Source organism: Setaria italica, chromosome IV (genome assembly GCF_000263155.2).
Source record: "Setaria italica strain Yugu1 chromosome IV, Setaria_italica_v2.0, whole genome shotgun sequence".
Lineage (NCBI taxonomy): Eukaryota > Viridiplantae > Streptophyta > Magnoliopsida > Poales > Poaceae > Setaria > Setaria italica.
Genome location: NC_028453.1, coordinates 559,120 through 570,564, shown reverse-complemented (window position 1 = coordinate 570,564; position 11,445 = coordinate 559,120). Strand labels below are relative to the sequence as shown.

The window sequence follows — 11,445 nt, the reverse complement described above, 5'->3', positions numbered from 1 at the left end:
TTTCGGTTTTGGTCTGACATGTCTAGCGGCTAGTTTTTGGGGAGTGGAGTATTTATACCCCATGGCCCCCTCAGTGGCTGGTTGCTATTTTTGCAGTTGCTGGTGTGCTTCTTGCGTATTCTAACCTGAGCCAAAGCCAAATAGCTCTTCCCAACCCCTCTTTGTGAGATAGTGTGATCTTTATTAAGATTTTGTGAGTTAGGTAGTAGAGATGAGTTATTTGAGAGCACTAGAAGAGCACTCATTCGCTTGAGCACTGATTTGCCTTATCAAGTTACAAGTGAAGCATTTGTAACTCTTGGAGGTGTTCCTCCTAAACGGCTAGGTGTTGCCCAAGAGCTACCAAGGTGTGGTGAGCCACAGGATAGTTTGTGCAGGTCAAGCTTCGCCTCCGAAAGGGAAGAAGCTAACTAGTGAAATGGGGAAAGGATTGAGTGCAACCCGGCTTCCTTGGAAGCACCCAACAGAGATGTAGGATTCGCGTGGTGGTGAATCTGAACTTTGGTGAAATAAATCATTGTCTCCTCACTGGTGTGCATACATTTGCCCTGCACTTCTACTTAATTGTTGATCTCCTTACATTGGTTGTTCTACTCGGGTGTTAGTGTTTGTGAAGTGTAGGAACTTTGTGTTTCTACTAAAGATACATCATCTGAGCATACTCTTTGAGACTGGTTTGATCTTTACATTGTGGCGAGATCGCCCAAATTAACTTGGCTAAAATACACTTAACTTGTCTAACACGCGATCATGCACTTTAAACAAGCCAATTAGGTCGTCCGTCGGATTTCATCCGTAAACCACATACTCAGGATTGAGAAGCATTGCTCACACGAAGTTGAGTGGTCATAGAGATTACAACATTCCCATCACATTAACAAAGTTTAACAATTTATTACATCAGAGTTTTCAAAATTCAGAGAGAGTTTGCAAGGTTGTAAACAACGAAGAAGTAAAACATACGGAAGCTAAACGTCGATACACGATATCATGGCAAAGCCGACCATGACATCAATAACACCTGTCCTCACCGTCCGATGAGGGATCCCACTCAACCGTCCAACCTAGAGGGAGCTGGGTAGGCCAAGTGCCGCTAGCAGCCAAACTATCGACATTACCTGAAAAGTTATGCCACAAGCAAGGCTGAGCAACTAATACTCAGCAAGACTGACCCAACAGTGGTTGCCAAACCACTAACTTCTAGACATGCAGGTTCTTTGGCTGTGGGTTTCTTTTTTGCCAAAAACGACTAATGTTGATCCTTACTTTCAATATTTTAGCTCAGGTTCTAAGTTCATTCACCAGTATAAATTAGCAACTTATACTAAGCAAACATAGTTTTCAAACAATTAATGACAAGCATCATGTTTAATATTTCCATCATATTCCATCTTTACTCAGTGCAGCATAGCGATCAAGTTATCCCAAACTGTGAGAGGCAGACAAATCAATTCGAATTTATTAACCATGCATAGCGAACCTAATCACATGATATCTGCGCACCACAATGGGTCGCTTCATTTGTCAGCCGTCCCCATCAATTCCCAGGCATGTGTCGGGTCCACTTCCCTTGGTACAAGGCCTGACAGTCCCGGCCTCTAGCGTACTATGACTGCACTTGTCACCACATGATGCACCAGGGGAAAACTCAGCTTTCAGAGACAGTGGAACGAAATGCTCACGTCCTAGTTCAATTAGGTACTAAGCTTCCCCATCCCATACTAGGTATAAGATTAGTACTTTCAAACACTTGATCACGAACACTATCACTTTTCGACCTTAGTCCATTTTAAGTAGATAGACGGGGCAAACCACCGAGCACCGAACAATAAAGCCCGGCTCCGTCCATCGTCCTTATGGTTATAACATAAGTAAAGCAATCAACTTCTATAGCTCGCGAGTGACAGGCAATCACTCAACTTTTACCGAGTCCTATTTAAGCATTCCATCTACTCGACTCTAGCAACTAGTGTTTAGATCAAAAGGGTACTAAGTTCATGCATCTATGGTTTCAATCAACTCCTAGAAACATAAATGCACAATCATAAGCATCAAAATATTGGATAAGTTTAACACAGGGAATCATGCATTAGGGTTGCCTTCAGGTTCAGAGAAAGTTAGCTGTTCTTCGGGGTCTTGATCTGACTCGGGCTCAGCTTCCATGTGATGTAGCTCTGCGGCGGGTTCCCCTTCCGGCGTGCGGTGGAGCTTGTAGGTTCCGTCGGTGATATTAACTTCTACACGATATGCATATGCAGGTAGTTTAATTTTTCATGCTTTCACATTCAGGATGCAAGACATGAATTATTGTCGAAATGTAAATTAATTTCAACCACATTTACCTAAACAAGGTTCTAGACTTTCATTATCTTCATAAAGTAAGGTGTGTTGTGGTATAAAACTCGGGGTTGACTTGGATGGTGATTGTGTACACACTTAAGGTTTTACAATTTAGACTTCACAAAGAAAGTGGGGTCACTCTAGGTTGCTCAAGGTTCATTTAGAAAGTTATCCTGTTTCTGAATGTTTTTCTGTACCTCTTCCATAAAATACCATTTTAACCATACTATGACTTAACGTTTTCTTTTACTCATTTAAACTGGTTTATCTTCCAAATTTGTTTCCATATTCAACCAGCAACATATGACACTGAGAAATTAGCAGTAACTCAATCATGCCATCTAAAAATTTGGAATCCATTGGATTAGTACAAAAATAATTAAAATTACTTCATTACCCAAAGGTAGCATGTACTTAACCATCTTTGTCTCAAAATCTATAGTGATTCTAAGGATAAACTTTAGCAGTAGGTTGAAGGTGCATGACAAAGACTTTGGTGAATTTTTCATGATTTTTAGTGAAGGACATCTATTTTCCACATATATCCCCTATTTATCTTTCCATAAAAAGGAAGGTGTGTCTCACTAAGTTTCAACCAAGGTTTCATATTTTTTCTAAGATCTATACTTCAATACTGAACTACTCCAAGTGGCTTCACATTTTTCTCTGCTCTAGATTAAACTCTAGGCAAAAAGATAAATTTAACCATAGATTTTGGAGATAGAAGTTAAACTGTGAGTTAAAGTTCCAACTAGGCTGCAAAGCATTCCCAAGGTTCTTCTTACTACAACAAACGTCTCACAGGTGGTTTTGTTATTTTTACATTTTTCTGTGATTTACTATGATTTAAATGGCCTAAACAAGAAATAAAATTATAGAGCATTATTTTCTAACAGTACATGGGTAAAATTATTTTTCTATAAAACTATTTTGCTCACTGAGTCTAACAAAAGTGGTTTGGCATTTTTCAAATTTTTTTACATTTAACTAAATTTCAGTTCATTTAAAGCCATTTAAAACAGATAAAGCCGTGGCAGATTTACAGATAGGCCCTAGGACTTCTCAAACATTCATAGATCTGCCCTCAGGCTCTACAACTAAACCCCTGCAACTTCTAAAACTCTTCAAATTGATCCTTATGGCGGCCGGCGGTGGGGCGACTGCGATTCTGGCGAACCTAGGGTTTAAACGAGGGGCAGAAGTGGCCGGAGAGGTGTACTGGCTCACCGTGGGGGCTTGGTGAAGGTTTCATGGTGGCGGCGGAGGCTTGGCGGAGCGGAACGGGCGTGAGGATGAAAGCTCGGGTGCGACGGCGTTTCGTCGGTGTTCTGGAGCCGGCGGTGCTTCGGGCGACCAACGGAGGGGGCGGTGAGCTGCGTGTGGTTGCGGCGGAGCTTGCGGAGGTGGTGGCTAGGTGCGGGACGGTGTGGAGTAGGGAGCTCCACGGAGGGGTGGTTGTGCGGTGGCAGCGCTTCATGGCGAAGCAGAGGGCGAGCGCGCGGGTGAGCTGTGCAGGCGGGGAATTCACCCTTTTTATAGGGTCAGGGAGGTGCGGAGGGGTGAGGTGGAGCGAACGCTGGCGCCAGACGTGGCCGGAGGTGAGCGGGGGAGAAGAACAAGGCAGCACTATTGGTCGACGGCACTTACTGGTGGAGGGAGGATGCGGGCGCGCGCAGAGATCTTCTGGCGATTGGGCGGGGGAGATAGGAGGTGTGCGAGATCCTCTTTGTCAAGCGGAGTGATTGGGCAAGCCGGGCATCGTCCTGTCGCTGTCGAGCAGCGGATTCGGGAGGCGAAGCTCGGCCAACGCATGACCATGGCGTGGCGGAGGGAGGTGGTAGAGGCGTGTCACGGCACTGGGTGGAGGGGATCGTGTGGCAGGGCGAGGATGTGCGCGGTAGGGTATTGCGTAGCTGGGCGAGCTGAGTAGTCACATCACGCCGACGATAGGGCACGGATGCTCACCGGTGCTGCGCGGCCACGCGGTGACATTGCACGGGGCGCACGCCCTATGCGCGCGCTGGCATCGCGTTCACCGCGAGCATTGCGAAAGGCCAGGGTTTGGGGGCCAAAAGGACCAAAAATTTGAATTGAACTTCAAAATATTCCTTTTTCGAACTTGTAGCCCTCATTTCAAGGTTTAAAACTGACAAAAGGTATTTGTTCAAAATCGAAATAGATTTGAATCTATAAGGGTTCAAAGTTTGGTAGAACGCCTGTCTTCATGAGTTAGGCAATTCTGCAGTTTTGAGCTAATTCCGGTGATTTGGCAGTTTTAATCTTGAAATTTGAAAGGCTTCTGATATGTATTTGGCAAAACTTTAATTTACAAAGTTGTTGTATACACTTGGGTCTCAAACTCTTATAAAAGGTTTTACTTAAGTTTGGTTCGAATTTTGTGAGTAATTTGCTTGCCAAGAAACATACTTTGAACTGTTTCCAAACTTTGACCCAATTTTTGAAGGGTTTTTACGGAGACTTTGGCCAAACTCTGTTAAGTGAAGTTGTATAGGACCTGAAGCACTTAAACTTGTATAAAGGGTTTGACTTAAGTTCTTATATGAATTTGTGAGAAACAGGGCTGCTAAGTTAAGGTTTTTCACTGATTTCAGCACTTGGAGTTTTTGAAGTGAGTTTCAAAAGCTACTAATTTTGATTCTAGTTTTTGAACCTCTTCCACTCTAAACTAGCTAAAGTGTTAATAAGGAAAGTTGTTAGAAATGTAAAACTCTACAACTTTTAGTTTGGTAAAAATTTAAGTTTGTATACAAAATTTCATGTTTGGAATTAAACCCCAATTTGAGCTTTTAGGGGCAAATTTGACCTTTCACTTGCTAGATTAGCTGCTGATATCTTCTATTAGGCTTAAGCAAGAATTATTTAACCCATGGTTGTTACATACATCTCTTTCTCAACATAAAGTTTAAGGGGTTGTCACTGTTAGGGATAAAACCGGAGGTTTCGATTTTCAAGCAGTGAGATATTCTTTCGCTGTTTAAGGCGTATGTTTCATATCTTCAAAAAATTCTGGTGAGTTTTTCGGAGATTCTGAAAGTTTTGGAATTCTCTGAAAGTATTTTTAGAATATTCTAAAAGTTGTTGATTAATTTATTTTAAGTGATGACAATTTTAGATTTTGTCTATTCACCGACCCTCTAGGCGACACTAGGATCCTTTCAATTGGTATCAGAGCGAGGACTCAGATCCAAGCTTAACCACCGTGAGAAAAGATGTTGATACCGTTTGAGGTAACCTTTGACTTCGAGCCACTCGCATGCGATGGCTCAAACTATAACTCTTGGTCAGCTCATGTACTTGATATATTTAGGGCCATGGGTTCTCAAATTGAGCAAGTTGTAGATGTGCGCATTTGTTCTCCAAATCTTCAATACTCCAAACTAACCATAGAGGAAAGGAAATGCTCACAACTCAACTCTCATGCAACTTACATTTTGACTCGTGCTTTGAGTGAAGAGGTATACAATGTATTAGATGCTCTCATGGATAAAGATGATGATCGTCACATAAGTCTTGATGCTCATCGCGTATGGATCGCTCTCAAGGAAATGTACATCCCAGGTTCTTTACAGGAACCGATCAGACAGGATGAACTAACCAGTCAGACCAACTATCAAGAATCAAATCAATAGAGAGATCACCAGAGCTTGTGTGCCTCAGCTGATGGAGGAAAACTGGAGGTTCCGATTTTGGAAACCGGATGCTCTGATCCTGATAGTGAGTTGGCTAGTGACTGCTCAATCAATCAAGATCATTCGCGTCATCGTCCTCATGAAGAGTCCACTTCTCCAAGTCACTTATCTTCGCCTCAGTACACCCATAAATGCTTAATGGCTAAAGGTGATAGGGAAGGTGAAAGTGAAGATGAAGAATTTGAGTTTGAGTTTGACAAGATGTCCAAAAGAGATAAGAAAATGATAGTCAAGCTCATGAAGACTGTGTGCACTCAAAGAGGAGAGCTTAAGAAACAAGAGAATCATCTTAGTGAAAGAATTAAGAAACTTGTGTCTCTCAATGAAGAAATAAAGAAGCTCAATAAATCCAATGTATCCTTTCTTGAAAAAATGTGATAAACTTGAAAAAGGATATACGTGTGTTTCATATCTTCAGAAAATTTCGGAGAGCTTTTCGGAGATTCCGAAAGTTTCGGAATTCTCTGAAAGTATTTCCAGAATATTCTGAAAGTTGCTAATTAATTTGTTTTAAGTGGTGATGATTTCAGATTACGCCTATTCACTCCCCCCTCTACGCGACATCAAGATCCTTTTAAAAGCACATTATTCCGAGGTCAACGCCTCCATCAAGGAAGTCTGCACAAAACACTAAATCCTTCACCCAAGATCTAGCACCCAAGCACGCTAGGTGATGTTACAGCTCCCTCCCCTCACATCTCAACAGCAAACGCCGGCCTATCTCAAAAAGAGGGAAGGTAGAAGCACAAGAGAAGTCTGGTCAGAAGTAGCGGTAATCAACAGCACTGTGCATACAAGTGGACACGGACTATAGCTATAGATTTATACACTCTGTAGAGGTTGTACAACTGTACCCACACAGGTGGAGCCTGAACGGTAGCTAGTCGTCCAAACCCCACCTAACGGTCCAAGCCTTAGTAAGTGGATAGCTCTCCCCTGTTTCCTTGAGTCTGGAACCGTCCGCAGCTGCAGGGTACGCTATCACTTGTGAGGACCTCGAAGCTGTGAAACCTACCCACGCTGGGGTTCAGTCTGGTCAGAGCAGGCCAATGCCTTGAACTCCATACACGATCCTCCAATCCGCCTACAAGCAGAGCACTATCCACTACTAGTCTCGGACCGAACCCTGCCTAGATGTAAGCGAGCGGTAAATACGAAAAGTAGCTGTTGTGACTGGTGGTAAACTAACTCGGTCCTTAAGTGACCGAGAGTGAACAAGTACGTGCCGAAGCACCTGCTGCGTACAAGTATGCTACCTGCTCCTCAGTAACAAACAAGGTACCTGCCACAGGTACAGGTTGTGGAGAGAGTCCAGAAAGCTTTCTCTCCGCAAAGCACTCCTCAGTACCAACCATGGCACGCTCCCGCCTAGTACACATTAAGGATTCACACTTACCCAAAACACACGTGAGAGTGTTCAAGGAATCCCATCACCAAAACTATGGCAAATGCCCATCCATAACTCAAAAAGCATATATATGAATAAATAAGCAGTGGACTAGCTAGGGGTCTATAGATAGTCCACAAAAGTAGGTAAACAAGGAAACATGATAAACAATTATCAAGGCATGGTTAAAATATTGGCTATGCAATCCATCATCATCAACCTACCAATATAAGTAAAGCGCTAGCAACTAAGCATGCATAGAATCTATATGATTGGGAGTGACATGACACCTTATCCGTAGTCGATTGGGTCCTCCTCGGCGTAGTTAGAGTCTTGAAGGTCTTCCTGGTCGTAGCTCAGGTCTGACAGAACAAGATACAACGAAGCGTAAATTAAACGGCATTACATATGGGCAAAAACTCCAAGAAATCCAAATTTAGAAGATCCAAACAACACCAAATTTACAATTAAGCTTGATTTTACGAATTTAATGCAATTGGTTTCATATTTTTTTTGAGTTAAAATGAATTAGTTATGAATTTTTGAAGATTAAATAATTTATTTAATTTCAGAAAACATTTATTATTGGTGACACGTGTTAGCACGGGTTGCTCCATGTGGCAGCCCGAGAGGGTGCCACGTGTCATGCTGACGTCAACATTGACCTGGTCAAGGGTCAATGTTGATCGGTCAACAGTGGGCCCTACAGGTGGGCCCTACAGGTGGGCCCCACGACCAGGTTAGTGCCATGTGGCACCTACTTGGCTGCCACGTGGCTCGCGACTCTACGGCGAGCAGTGGCATGCCACAACGCAGCACGGTGCGGGCGGGCGACGAGCGTGGAGTGGCGGCGGCACGGGCGCGCACGGGCAAGTGACGAGTGGGCAAGGCATGGCAACCGATGAGCATGGCATAGGTGCGTGGGTAGGCGACGAGCGCAGAGCGGCGGTGCGAGCAAGCGCACGGGGCACCGACGTCCCAGGCCGCGGTGCCCTAGAGGAGACGGCAGCGCGGCGACGAGTGGCGATGGCGAGCAGTTTCGGCAACGAAGCGTCGGGCGGCACAGTGCAGTGACTCCGGCAGCTTCGAGCTTTCCCGGACGACCTCCTCCTTTTGCTCTTCTTCTTCCTTCCCTCCTTCTACTCCTCGTTCTCCTCGTTCCCCTCCCTTTCCTCTCCTTCTCCCGGGATAGACGGTAGCGGCGGGCGGAGCCAGGGTGGCTAAGGGTGTGGTGGCCAGAGAGGGGTGCATGACCTTGTTTATTGAGGCAGAGAGGCGGCGCGAGGGTACAAATGTGCCCCGCCATCCATCCTCGGCGTCCCTACTCGAGGGTGGCGTGGCGCCTATCCAACGACCAAGGCTTAGGGTTGAGATAATTCCTTATTTGACACTATAAAAGTTACTTGTTACTTTCTTGGCACTCAAAATTTTTTCGTTCCCTATTTGACACCGGGTATAACTTTGGTTCCTTATATGGCACTCTGTTAGATTTTCCATCCGATCACCGTTAAATGCAACATGAAAAGAAGATTTTGCCCCTCTGGAAAAATGTGGGCCCCACCACAGCCACCCTTCTTCTTCCTCTCCTCCTCTTCTCTCCCACTGCCTCTTCTCTTCGGCCGCGCGGTGCGACTACTCGGACGGGGAGTGGGTGCGGACCGTGGTGGGCCCACGGTACAATGGGTCCAGCTACGTCGAGACCATCAAGGCTGGGCAGAACTGCGAGGCGCACAGGCGCCCGGTGAAGCGTCCCCACATAAGTAGAGACTAAATGTGATCCAAATTATCAATCCCAGGAGGCTGATAACACATTTATTCAACAGATAGTTCAGAAACCGTACAACTCCCGAAGGAGCGGGCGGGCAAGCCACACCCAAAGCAAGACTAAAGCGATAACAACACAAATCCAAGTTGCAGTCCAGTCGGACTCCGGGCTGCAATCGGAGCTAAGCGTCAGCGGAAGCATCCTGCAAAAGGGGCCAACACCACAGGCAGCGTTGGGTGCAGACGCAACCTACTACTCGAAGTCCTCGGCGACGAAGTCCGGATCCTCCTCTGAAGTAACAACACAAGGGTGAGTACAAAAGTACTCAGCAAGTCCAACCCCATCCACGGAGGGGGATACAACAGAGTATGCACGAGAATAATCAAGGAATAAGCTATGGTTTATTTGCAGTAAAGCTAGGTTTTAAACACATGCAGGGTTCCATTTCAAAGAGGGTTCACAAAAACATTTTAGTAAACAATATATCAAGTGGGGTTGATCCTACACAAAGGATCCAAGTTTTATTGCTACCGGACTCCCCGTCCGCCGTAGCGCACGGCACACCTGCCGGACACTTCCAAAATTCCACACACCCACACACACACGGTAGAATACCAGTCATCCCAAAAGCTAGTTGTGTGACCGAGCCGTAACTCGTCCAATGCCGTGGACACGGCTACCCGGATAGGTTTCAACTCTGCAGAGGTTGTACACTTTTCCCACAAGTAGGGTACCGTATCGCGAACACCTTAGTGTCGGTACGGATCCTAACAAAGCCATTACCCACCTTAGCCAACACTGACTAGTCAACGCGAGAGCGCTCAAGGGGTTAACAACCCATCCACGGAGTCGTAACCGGGACCTAAGTCACCAAGAGCTTAGTCCTTTTCCAAGGCCTCCCGTTGCTCACCAGCACACCTGAAGCCTAGCAGTTTAGCTAGTGGGATTTATGCTAAGCCGTTGCCCATACAACGATCGAGTGGTTGTACGATGAGGGAATTAGGCAGGATGACACATCAACTCGGTCCTTAGTTATGACAAGATGGATATCTCCCACACTGCTCAACCACTGAGGTACGAGCCTATCAATCCGGAGTTCCACACAAGAAACATCCATCCATCTCATCCACCACCTCTCCTAACACCCGAAAACCCAACTTCTCAGTTAAACAAACTCACACGTTTATTTTCCGAGTAAACAGGTGTAGTCATGTTTGAATTTGGATAATGAGTTCCTAAGCGCTCTAGCAGTATTTACCATCTAAACAGAGCAACTCATATTTAGGGGTAAATATGGGATAACAAGGAATAGTCATAACAATCAAGGGGTGGCTATCCAACCATGTCTTGCGATAGAACAATATGCATTTTATAAAACAGGCCAATAGGTCGTGTCTGAAAAACTGGGTATTAAAATATGCATCAAAGGGTGAGATTGGACTTGCCGTTCTCAAAGCCTTCCGGGAGCTCCTGCTCGCGGTACTGGTCCTCGGGCTCGGGCTCGCGGTCGAACTCCTCCTCGCGCTCCTCCTCGGGTACTCCGCGATCTACGGCACACACAAACGAGCACACAATAAATAAAAGGAAAAAGGGTTTTACCCGATGAGCTCCGAACAGGAAACATGAACGGAAAATAGGTAGGAAGGGTATTTTCGTGGGATTTTGATATGCCTCGGCGGAAATATATGAGGGAAGGCCGTGGTCGAGTTTGGGGTTAATCGGAGGAGGTTTGGCGCATGAAATGACGGGTGAAAGGAGTATTAGGGGTTTTAAAATGGGGTTTAGGACTGAACCGCGAGAGTAAGGACCTATCTGTAATTATTTTTGGGATGGTGGAAGGACCTATTCGCGAATAAAGGAAACTAGTGGGCTGGATTGCGAGGAGAGGGATTTACCCCTTCTTCTTCCTGGAGACAACCAGAAGCTTGAAAGGAGCAATGGACGTGGGTGTTCTGGTGGTGGGAGTGAGGAAGGCAATGTGCTCGTGGTGAGGGTGTGGAGGTGGAGGCTCGGCTCCCTCCTTTTATAGGCGGCGCGCGGGCGGGCGAGGGCCGAGGGGATGATGGCGGCCGGACTTTTGACCGGTGGCGTGCCGGAGTGGTGGAGCTCGTGGATGGCGTGGCGGCGTGGTCATCGAGGCCACAGGGGCGGCGACCGGTGACCGGCGACACGACGCGACGCACCGAGCCAAGCGCTAAACGCCAAGGCGCGAGCGGGCGCGGTACGGACGACGTGACGCGGCG

At 46.0% G+C, this 11,445-nt stretch overlaps 1 pseudogene; it reads left to right on the top strand.

Annotated features, from left to right (window-relative positions):
• Window positions 1-9,040: 9,040 nt before the first annotated feature.
• LOC101776757 overlaps window positions 9,041-11,445 on the top strand; it is a 13,217-nt pseudogene continuing 10,812 nt past the window's right edge.